Raw genomic sequence first — 12,455 nt, 5'->3', positions numbered from 1 at the left:
GGAAAGAATAGGCTCTTCAATGAATGGTATTGTGACAACAGGATGTCCACATGCAACAGGATGAATCCAGATCCCTACCTTACACCACACACAAAAATGAACTCCAAGTAAATCAAAATGTAAATGTAAATGCTAAAACTATAAAATTTTTAGAAAGAAACAGGTGAAAATCTGTTCACTTTGAATGAGGTAACGGTTTTATAGCTAGGACACAAAATTCAACAAAGGATAAAAATAGGTAAATAGGGCTTCATCAAAATTTAAAACCTGTGTATCAAAAGACACTTATCAAAGGGCACCTGGTTGGTTTAGTCATTAGAGCACTAGACTCTTGATCTGGGGGTTGTGAGTTAAACCCCCACATAGGGGGTAGAGATCACTTTAAAAAAAAAAAAAAGACACCATCAAGAGAGTGAAAAGACAACCCACAGAACAGAACAAGATATTTGCAAAACATGTATCTTCTAAAGAGCCTAGTGTCTGACGGAATACACAGCCTGGAAATAATCCCAGGGATTATTTAATTCCAGGATATGGTCAATCTATAACAAAAGAGACAAGGATATTCAATGGGGAAAAAATAGTCTCCTCAATAAATGATTCTGGGAAAACCGGACAGCTACCTGCAAAAGAAGGACTGGACCACTTTCTAACACCATGCACAAAAATAAATTCAAAATGGATTACAGATCTAAATATAGGAGACCTGAAACCATAGAAATCCTAGAACATAGGCAGTAATTTCTTTGACATTGGCCTTAGCAAATTTTTCTAGATAGGTCCCCTCAGACAAGGGGAACAAAAGCAAAAATAAACTACTGGAACTACAGCAAAATAAAAGGCTTTTGCCTAGTGAAATAAACCGTCATCAAAATAAAAAGTCTCTTAGTGGGAGGAGAAATTTGTCAATGATATACCCAACAGGATTAATATCCAAAATATATAAAGAACTTCCACAACTCAACACCAAAAAAAAAAAATCTGATTTTTAAATGAGCAAAGGAACTGAATAGACTTTTTCCACAGAAGACATACAAATGGCCAACTGACACATAGAAAGATGCTCAACATCACTCATCATCAGGGAAATACACGTCAAAACTACAATGACATATTGCTTCACATCCGTCAGAATGACTAGTATCAAGAAAACAAAAAATAACACATGATGGCAGGAATGTGGGGAAAAAAGGAACTCTTATGCACAGTTGATGGAAATGAAAATTGTTGCAAACATTGTGGAAAACGCCATAGAGTTTCTTCAAAAAATTAATAGAAATACCATACAATCTAGTATTTCTAGTACTGAGTTTTTATCAAGAGAAAAGGAAAATACTAACTTGAAAAAATATGTACACCCTTGTGTTTGTTGCAGCATTATTTGCAAGAGCCAAGTTGAATCAGTTGAATCAAGGACATATGGGGGTCAAATTTTGAAGAGGGCGAAATTCTGAAAGGAAAAATGGAGGCAAAAAAAAAATCATCGAAAAGACATCACTAAAGTACTAAAAGTGAATAATTGTCCTAGGATTCTATATTCTTTGGAATGTATTTTAAATTAAAATAGTAAAGAATACACATATGACAGGTGAATACAAAGAATACAGAATGAGAACATCTTGTTTGTTTAATGCAAAAGAAAACACTTAAAAACAAAAGTAGCATAAGGGAGGAGTAAAAAACAAAACAAAACAAAGGGACTAGTATGAAGCCAGATATAAACCCCACAAGCCACCCAAATGGTGCTTTAGTTGTGCTTCTCTAGCAGGGAATGTAACAGCACTTCAACTGGTCTTAAGGGTTAACTTGCGTCAAGTTAGCACTCTTACTTGCTGACCTAAGTCCCTCGATCCATAGCAGTCAAACCACTGGCCTTGAGGAGTGAAGGACCAGAACTTTCCCAGGCTGCAGAGCCCAACAGGTCTGCCTGAAGCCACCTCAGCTCTTTGATTAGACTAGCAACTTTTTTAGCAAAATGTTTTCTTTTTTGAGATCACACAAATGATTTTACCAGCCTCCCTTTGTGCATCTGTAGAACTTGCCTTCCTGTGCAGAAGAAACAGTATTCTTGTACACCAAAAAACAAGATCCAGAGTCTGGAGCACATCCCCCCACCCCACCACCATCAGCACTGAGATAGAATTGTTGGCACTGTTGTGTCTGCATGTAATCAAGAAATGCTGCAGACTACGGCACTCCCTTTATTGATGACCCTAAACCACTTTTAAAACCCCCTAAATCAGGCCGAAACCTCAGAGTTGGCCTTTGGACAAGAGTCCACCTTCTCCCCAGCTTGCTGGTCTCCTGAATAAAGCTCAAATTCCTTTCCAATCAAAGCTCATCTCTTGAGTAATGATCTCAACAGGGAGCCCAGCTTGGGTTCAGTTCACAGGCGGAGGAAGGCATGTTATTATGATGGTGGAGGCAGCAGCTTTGTGGGCTTGGCCAAAAGGCAACAACCAAGGTTGAAAAAAGTCTCAGCAGCACAGATTCTACAACTTTGTGTAGATTGCCTATAGAAGTCCATTTGTGGAGCTCAAGCAAATACCACCAAAATGGGGTCAGTGCAAAGGCCTGCCTGCTGGTATGGAGCTGCTCTTATCACTCCCTGAGGCTCCCTCCTATGTGTCTGACCTTGCCTGCTTTAAGGAATGAGCCAAATACTACACTAAGGCCTGACTCACCCTTCTAGTGATGCAGGCAGGGTGGGTCTGAGGACCCAGAGGTGGTCCCGCAGGACCAGCCAATAGGGCCCTTGGCTTCTCACAGGATAGAAATCAAACACAACGGGATCCCTGGGTGGCGCAGCGGTTTGGCGCCTGCCTTTGGCCCGGGGCGCAATCCTGGAGACCCGGGATCGAATCCCACGTCGGGCTCCCGGTGCATGGAGCCTGCTTCTCCCTCTGCCTATGTCTCTGCTTCTCTCTCTCTCACTGTGTGCCTATCATAAATAAATAAAATTTAAAAAAAAAAAAAAAGAAAAAGAAATCAAACACAAGCCAAGAGGAAGTGAGAGTGGTGTTTATTGAAGGTATAGAGAGAGTGAGGGGACAGATGTCTGGGAGATTCAGAAAGGAAAGGAGAGAGTGTCTTATCTTTGCATGGGGGCCTGGGGTTTTTACTGAGGATTGTGGTCTACTGTATGTGCGCTCTCAGTCATCCAGGAACTGGTCAGAACAAGGACAAGGTCCGGGTGTCCATCACAAGTGACTTATACCCTGAAGCCAGGGGATCTTGGTGTCAAAATGTCTAGCACCACATGATGGTGGTCTAACCACATGATAATAACCCTGTCATTCTTACTCCAGCACTCCTGGGAGGTTATATATTATGCTGGAAGACTCCAAAGAAATCATTAACTCCTTGTCTTTTGCAAGGAGGACATACATTAAGGCACAGGTAAGGTAGGTGTACAGGTCCTAGCAAGAATAGAAGCAGGAAACAGAGGGGGGGGAAACAGCTCTTTTCATCATGGGTTTCCCTGTCTCATTAGTTCTGCTGCACACAGAGGCCCGACGCAGCATCCCCCCTGGTCCCAAGTGGGAGGCAGTGCCAAGTATGGGACTGGCCAAGGTACCCAGGAGAAGAGGTGGCAATCAGAGTCAGGGAGGTGAGGAGCCTGAAGACCCACAGAAGAGAAGGTAGCGCTGATCCCAGACTGAAGACCCAAAGCACAGAGAGAAGCCACCCAGGATTCGTGCTGTCCCTCTGGGATCACCTGCCTCACCCCCTGTACTTCCTGGTTTACCTGAATTCTCCAAAACTCCTGCCCAGCATGTGTTAAACCCTAGTCATGGGGTACCTGGGTGGCTCAGTGGTTGAGCATCTGCTTTCAGTTCAGGGTATGATCCCAGAGTCCTGGGATCAAGTCCCCCATCGGACTCCCCGCAGGGAGCCTGCTTCTCCCTCTGCCTATGTCTCTACCTCTCTGTGTCTCTCATGAATAAATAAAATCTTTTTTAAAAATAATAAACCCTAGTCTCTGTTCCCATAAGGAAATTCAACTGGGAGAGTTTGAGCACAATTTGTAGTTTGGAGACAGGGTGTGGTTAATGTAAATTCACAAGTCAGGACTCTGAGCCAACTCAGTGTCTTGTGGTTCCAGCTGCACTGCTAAATGCCTCATCAAATGTATGTGTCACAGCTTGTTCTGTGACTGTAAATGGTTAAAAATTAAAGACAGTACCTCTCATGAACATGTAAACCTCCTACCCCAAATACTAGCATTCAAATCCACCACTATATCCAAGGATGACATAGAATTATCACATGCAATGAATTCCAGAAATACAAAGGTGGCTTATCAGGTAGGAAAAACATATATATAATTTAAAACATAAATAGAAAGTCCTAAAAATAATTTACTAATATTCAACACCCATTCATGATTTTCTTTTTTTCTAAAATTTTTTAAAATTTATTTGGGGGAGGGGCACAAAAGGAGGGGAAGGGCAGAAGGATTGGGAGAAGCAGACTCCCTGCTGAGCAGGGAGCCGATCCTCATCCCTGCTCCATCCCAGGGCTCTGGAATCATGACCTGAGCTGAAGGCAGATGCTTAACTGACTGAGCCATCCAGGCGCTCCTCACGATTAATTTTCAAATACCTCTCAGAAAACTATGAATGCAAGAAAACAATCTATTAGGCTCATTTACAAAAATGTAACAGCAAGTGCTATTCCTATGTGAACTGCTGAAAGCTTCTCAGCCCTTGGTGGGATGGGCCTGGCCCAGACACCAGGAGATCAGCATGGCACGAGTTGGTGTCACTAGACTGGGGTCCTTGGTTGGTAGAAATGGAGGCTGGACCCAAAATTTAAAAGCACAGGCAAGACATAATTGGGCCAACAGGTGCAGCTGAAGGGAGACACTGTCCTGACAAAGGTGTCAGGCTGGCTTCCCAACGATGGTCAGGGAACATTTTACAGGGACTGAGGAGGGAACTGAGTGATGCCCAAGCATGTTGGTGGGAGAGGAGTGCGGGGAAACCCAGGAAAGTGGGCGTGCAGGTGCAGTTGACAGAACAAGCTCCTTCATACTTCGTAGGTTTCATTTGCATGTTAAATATCCACCTCTAGGTGTGTTTTTTAGCATTATAATGAGGGGAAAATTGACAAAAGGTCATATTTGGTGGCCACTGGTGTCTGGGACTAGTTTGAACCTGTCTCGGATTGTTCCTTGGCTAGCGCTTTGCTCTGCAAAAAAAGTGATACCAGCCAGCAGGGAGTGTTCCCCCATCCTGTGCATAAGAGGCTTTTCCCCCAAGTCTCTCACTGGCTCACTGGAACCTGACAAAGGACAGAACAGAGTGGTTCCCAGGACTTGCTTTAAGATGGGAGGGTGGGGCTGCAGGAGTGTGGAGCCTTGGGGTCAGGCTTTCCTGAGACTGTGGCCTCTACAAGATGAGGAGAGGACAGAGATGGCTTACTATTTTCGAACCTTCCAGGTACCTTGGCTCCCAGCCGAAAGGGAGACCCTCAAAGGGCCTGGGGGCAGAGGGAGCCTCCTTGATGATGACAGAGCACAGGATTCCCAGGTGGCCTATCCCCAGGAGGAAACCTGGAGATCCCCACAAACCCCTCCCCAGGAAGGCTCTAATGTGGTTCTGTTCCAGCTGACATGTGTCTAGGACTCCCAACATCTGGAGAATTGAGGGGGTTCCTCCTGGAGCTAGCAAGTAAGAAGGAGCCAGAGGCCACAGGGTCCAGCTACCCCTCCTCAGACACGTTCTGGAAAGCGTTCCTTTAGGTAGCCCTAAAGCGACAGTTCTCAACTAGGACATTTTATCCCCCAGGAAACAGCAATGTCCAGAGATGTATCTGATTGTCACAGCTGAGGGGGAGCTCCTGGAGAGATGTGGGGTGCTGGTAACCATTTTAATATGGACTAGACAGCCCTCCACAGCCAAGAAGCATCTGACCCAAATACCAGTAGTGCCGAGACAGAAAAATGCCCTAATGGAAGGGGCTTTAGCAAGACCGGTCCCAAGCTGGGAATCTGAGAGCGGTCCCTGCCCATCTGTCCCCTGTGCAGAGGAGCAGACACTCCCCACCTGGCCTGCCCGCTTCTGAAAGAACCACATCTTCTCTCCTACCCCTCTTTGCTACTCGCTTCCTATCACATGTGCCCAGGACAGCAGCTCTAAAGGTCTTTGCCTCTGGCCACGTTCAGAGTGTGACCTCATCCCCTGGCTAAGACTCCATCAGAGCAGTGATTCAACAGAGAGCCTGTGATAACCAAAGGCATGTGCAGGTGCTACCTCCTCTCGGTTTTCCCTTCTCAGGTGCCTCGACCTTCCTCTTCCCAAGTGCCAGCTCCAAGCTCGCCCACCCATGCTCCCCCAAAGGCTGCAGTGGGCAGTCCCACTGAAGAGCTATGTTGAGGGCACTCGGGCCCCAGGATGGGTGCTCTGGAGTATGAGTCCTCTGTGGTCACTTCCAAACTTGTTTCCTGCATGTCTGCAGTCAAGCCTCTCCTTCCAGTGGCTGAACCCCAGAACTGTGAACCAGTCACAGAATACTCTTTTGACTTTGGTTCCAAGTCCAGTTAAAAGAAAATGAGGGCCATGCTTCTAAATCCTAATCACTTGATCTCCCTTCCACAGACCCAATGCATACATAATCATTAAAAAAAAAAAAAAAAGGTATCAAGACCAGGTAGATATTCCTTACACTCTCCAGTAGTATTTGTTTATTTCTGTTTTAGTTACAAGCAACAGAAACAGGAGGATCTTGTTATCACAAGAATCAAGAAGACCACACACTGATGATCCCAGAGGCCTGCTATGCAGCAGCAGGAAGAGGTGAACAGCCATGAAGGGAAAAGGGGATGGGACCCCTCCAGGCTGCAGTTCAATGGTCCCTGCTCCAGCCGAGACTCCGCTGCAAGGTGGGGGCTGGGGGAGCTCCTTTCCTGGGCATAGGGTCCTGGCTGCTGGAGGAAGGGAAGGTTTCTGCCACTAGGATCTTGGGCTCCCTCTACACAAGGATATCCACCTGCTGTGTTGGGAAATAGAACTAAAAACAAGCTCTCCTGCCAACTAGACCAGCTCTCCACAAAGGTAGAAGAGAAAGAAAACAGGTTTGTAAAAAAAAAAAAAAAAATTTGAGTAAGCATTAAACCAGACTGTGGTACCCACAAGACAATCCACTAGCAAGATTACAGAGACAGAAGAAAACTCACCCTTTCATACAGCTGGGCAGCAAAACCCCAGAATATTACATATATCTCCTGGGAGACTGGGAGTTAGGGGCTCCACTTTTGTCCATGATCGCATTTCACAGAGCTGGAGCTCAGGTCCTGGAGAAATCATTCTTGATCTTTGGAAAGCTAGCAAGAGGGTTATCTGGCTTTTTAAGTTCCCTGCCGGCTCACAGGGAAGCTCCATGTACCTGGAGCCCTGTCTTTGCCGAGTCCCAGTGACTAGAAGGTGAACAAGGCCCCTTCTGGAGGCAAATCACATTCCCCAAGACAAAGACAGAGCCTTTCCAGGCCAGGAAATGCTTAATTAAAATCCCTTTGTTCCAGTAGCTTTCAGATATCGTTATTTATTATTGAATTTGGAAGCTATCCAGACAGATGCTTCCCAACACATGCCTAAGTACAGGAATCAGACATTACTTCTTAGGGTGCCTGAGTGGCTCAGCCAGTTAAGCATCTGCGTTTGGCTCAGGTCATGATCCCGGGTGTCCTGGGATAGAGCCCTGCATCAGGCTCCCTGCTCAGCAGGAATCTGCCTCTCCCCCCGTCTCATTCTCAATCTCTCTCTCTCAAATAAATACAATCTAAAAGAAAAAAGATATTACTTCTCCCAGTCATGCTGGTTCCTGACCTCCCATTTAGGGACTGATCATCTCTCACCAACATACATAAATGCACACGTGGGCTCTGTCAGTGTAGAAGGAGGGTCTCTGAAAACCACTGACATATACAGAGTGAGTCATGCCAAGGTGCATCCATATTTCTCTGTCCCTTCCAGGCCAGGCCTTGGTGAGACCAGGAAACCCAGAGTTTCCTACAAGAATGGGAAACCCTTGGAAGTGGGTTTCATCTTGAGTCAAGGAATCATCATATCCTCACAATTGCTTTGTGCCAAGCACAGAGCCATTAAGAGTAGCAACAATGTCCCCCAGTGCTGACAAGATTGCAAGACTTCCACTGGCCTCTACATGTGGCCAACAGGTGAGCCCTGGCCTGTCCTTATGAAGAAGCCCTGTGCAGACCCTGCACCAGAACTGGGATGAAAGGTCTCAGGTAGGTCTCTTCTATGTTCTACTTTATAGCCCTCAAGTGACCAACATGAGCTGACCCAGTCTATCACACTGTGCCCTAGCAGAGTAGAGAATTAGGAGATAGGCCTCTGCTTTACCATGACCATGTGGACAAGTCCAGAGGTAGTCACCCAGGGAGAAGATCTGGGTTACCTAACCCAGCCCTGTGCATACAGCCACCTCCCACTTCCCAGGACCAGCTCCAGGCTTGGCCCATCCATGTTCCCAAGGGTCAAGCTCTGGGTGCCCTCATAACTGAACCATACTGAGGACACTCAGGTACTAGGATGGGTTCTGGAAACTTTGGGTTCTGCATGGTCATCTCTGTGCCTATTCTCTCTACTTTGGCTGGGGGACCTGAGGCCCCCACAGTAGGAGTGAATCTCTGCTGACTCTGAACCAGATCTTGAACTTTGGCAATCTGAACATGCTCCCTTTTGTACTTTAGACAGTGGACTACCACAGCTCCATATACTCATAACTCCCTTCCTTACTCAAACCAAGGTCATAAAATAAAATGTGAAATTGAAGGAGAGAGCCCTCATCTCTTTTATTTTGGGGACAGTGGCTTGGATGGAGCCCAGAATTCTTTCGAGAAAGGCCAAGGTGCTGGGTGGGAGCTCAGCTTCTAGGCACCTTGAGATCTGACATCCTTCCTTCTCCGCTATCCTGCCCCAGCATGGTCTATTAATTAACCAGTATTGGACCTCACCCTCTTATGAAAATCAAACTGAAGTTTCTTAAATGATCAGATTTGGAATATTTTCTGTGTAGTATATGTGTGTGCATACAAAGGATCACTGTCAGATTTTCCTCCATGTTTCTTAGAAGTTCATGAATTTTTCTTCCAATGTAGAACCCAACTTAGTCTAGTCTTTCTTTGAAAAACTTATTGCACACAGTTCACACTCCTATTATCAGTAAGATTAGTCAAAATAATGAGGACTGCAGTCCTTTGATGAATGTTGCCTTTCCTGGAGAATGGAAGCTTTAGGAGAACCAAGGCAGCTTACTGGTCACTAAGGGTGCCTGTGAAAGGCCACATTTCCAAAAATAAACATTGGCAGAGATTGGACTTGTGTGTCAAAGCCCAAGCAGAGGGACTCTGCCAGGAGTCAAGGGGGTGAGCAGTGTACCCAATAGATTAGTCAAAGACAGGCCTGGGCCTGGGCCCACCTCCTGCGGCTCCCACCTCCCGCTGCCTTGATGCCTGAACCGGACTAGCCCTGGGCCTCTCCTTCATGGCCCAAAAAAGCAGCAGCAGCCGCAGGCCCCCCAGGGCCCATGTTCCCCTCTCTTGGCTGAAGGAAGGTGTCCTATAATGCAGCTGTAGGCTGGACACACCCCAGCGCAGCCACCCAGAGGCCTCCAGAGACAGCTTGCTGCCCTCAGATTTCACATAGTGTTGGAGGAGACAGGACTAAACATGATGCTGCTCTGACTTAGTTTGGACCTGAAAGACCCAGAAGTCAGGGCCACCTGGTCCCCACTTTCCCCTGAGACCTGCAGGAGGTACTCAACACCACCAGGAGGCAGCAGAGACACCAAAGGGCTGGAGGGTCTGTAGTGAGGGGAGACAAGATTGCCTCTAGCGGGAGGATCAGGGTTAGGGCTCCCCGCTCTGTGTCTGAGACCCTTCCGCAGCTTCACCTACCTACTTGTCAGCATCTCATCACACCCTTGAGTTAAAATGGCCTCAAACATCCTGGCAATCAGTGTGTTCTATTTCTGCTCCAATATCTTCCCCTAACAGTCTCTCAAAATTTTCTTTATGCCATCCAGGAATCTGAAGTGATGCTCTACCTCTGCAAAGACGTCCAGTCACTTCCACGGCACTTCAGCAGCTGTGCCGGGCTCACCCCAGGCACTCACAGTGCTGATGCAGAAAACCTAGTACAGTCATTCAAGTACTTTTGCCTGTTAAGATACTAACACAGAGTTCCTATTTCTCATGTTTAACTGAAATCCAGGAGGTATTTTTAATTGGATTACATTTCACTGACAATGTTGTTTTACACTGAAGTATAGAAACAATTTCCCACATGTTGATGATTTTTCTATAAGCTTTCAAGCGGAGCACAGCCTTTCGTTGCATGTTCCCCAGAAGACATTTGAAGAACAGATGATCAAATCCACACAACCCTCTAGAGTTCATCTCCAGCATGAGGTTTTAGGTCAGGTGCAGGTCCTCCACACCAAGCGACTGGGATTTTCATAACTCTCTCAAGTTCCTCAAAGAATAAAAAACAAGCAAACCTGGGGGTGGGACCTGGTTGGCACAGTGGGTTAAGCATCTGCTTTTGGCTCAGGTCATGATCCCAAGATCCTGGGATGGCTCCCTGCTCAGTGGAGAGTCTGCTTCTCCCTCTCCCCCTTTCCCTTATGTGCTCTTGTATGCTCATGCACACACACTCCCTCTCAAATAAATAAAATCTTTAACAAAACAAAACAAAAAGCTAGAAACAAAAACCTGGCCAATCAGACCCTCATCACACTGTGCTTCTCCATTCTGTCTGTGTGTTAGAACTATCTGGAACTTTCTGACCACCTGAGGCTCAGGCCCCACCTGGATCATTATGTGAGAATCTCTGGAGTAAGGACGCTCAACATGTGAAGCTGTGAACATCTCTCTGGGTCATTTTAACACACAGCCCAGGTGTGACTCAGTTATGCAAGTCTCTACCTCCCTGGAGCATGGTCTGGGAGGTGGGGAAGCACCTAAGGTGGCCCTGCTCTTGGGGACAGCTCATGGCAAGGTGCACGATGCTCCTCTGAAGGAAGAGAGCTCTACCCAGGCTGCAGGTTTGAAAAGCTAGACAGTTTTACAAACACAAAGTTGTGGGCCTCACTGGGACTTCCCTGAGCTCAGATACAAACGGAAGAGCTAGACTTACCCAAGAAGGTACAGAGACCATACCAGCTGTCTCGTTTGAGGACTGAATAGTGGACAGCACCTGCAAACAAAACCACCTCTGACTAGGATCTGATACTCAACCTGCAATTTAACCTGGTTCCCAGTCCCATTTGAGGGGCAAGGGAGGTCAGGAGTCCTTCTCTTCCTCAAGCCCAGTAGAATGACAAGTAAAATGTGAAATGAACTGGAGGATCCTTTAGCTCTGCCATGTGGCCAGGGTGTAGAGGGAAACCCCCCACCCCACCCCCAACCCTGCCAAAAAAAAAAAAAAAGGCACGAAGAGTCAAGGGGCAGGGAGGGAGCTCAACTTCGGGATGTCTCAGCTCACGCAGGTTGAAAGGAGAAAAAAAAACTAAAAACCAAAACTTTCAGGAATCAGGGGTCTGCATCTGGAGAGAACTTTCTATGTTGCAGGTGGGGATCTAAGCCCTGAATCCTTTTGAATCACTGGCCTAGTTGAGCCCATGCACATGGTCTCCCAGTGACCCAATCGGATGCTAGTCTAGGTGCCACTGAAAGGATCTGGTGATGTAATCCATGTTCCAGTCTCAATGGGCTGAAGGGCTAAACTCTGGATTAGCTGGCCTCAGTCACAGGTAAGATTTTTTAAGAGAAGAGTGCGGGGACTTGTGATTTAGAGAGAAAGTCTAGGAGGCAGTGGATGGAAAGAGGGGCAGAGGGAGGAGACAATCTGCAGCAGACTCCCTCCCTGCTGAACAGGGAGCCCGACCTGGGGGCCCTGATCCCACCATCTGAGCTGAAATCAAGAGTCAGATGCTTAACCCACTGGTTGACCCACCCATGCTCACCGCCCCCACCCCATCCTCCCTCCCCCCTTTCAACGGGGAGACGCCCGGTCCGGTCCGGTCCCGAGAACGCAGCGCGCGCCCCAGATCCCGGCGCGGCCCCGCCCAGCCCAGCCCGTGGGAGCGCGGGAACTGCCTCCGGACTCGGCACCCGGGGCCTCCTCTACCGCGTCAGCGACCCCTCCGCCCTGTCTCGCCCCCTCCAGCCGCCCCTCCTCTCGGGCTTGGTGAATCCCGTCCTAAGCTCTCCCAGCTCATTCCCTGCTCCGGACACCCTGACGTCCTCCTGAACTGCTTGTCGCTAAGACCCTCCCGCGACTCCCCGGTAGTCATGAAAAAAATTTTTAATTGATTTTCTATCAGTTTATAGTCCCCTTCCTATTTTTAAAGATAGAGAACCAGCAGTGCCTGGGTGGCTCAGTAGGTTAGATGTAGGTGTCCAGGCTGGGGGTGGTGGAGGTCCCCGG

The sequence above is a fragment of the Vulpes lagopus genome, chromosome 7 (genome assembly GCF_018345385.1).
Source record: "Vulpes lagopus strain Blue_001 chromosome 7, ASM1834538v1, whole genome shotgun sequence".
In the NCBI taxonomy this organism is placed as follows: Eukaryota; Metazoa; Chordata; class Mammalia; order Carnivora; family Canidae; genus Vulpes; species Vulpes lagopus.
This window is presented reverse-complemented; position numbering follows the sequence as displayed.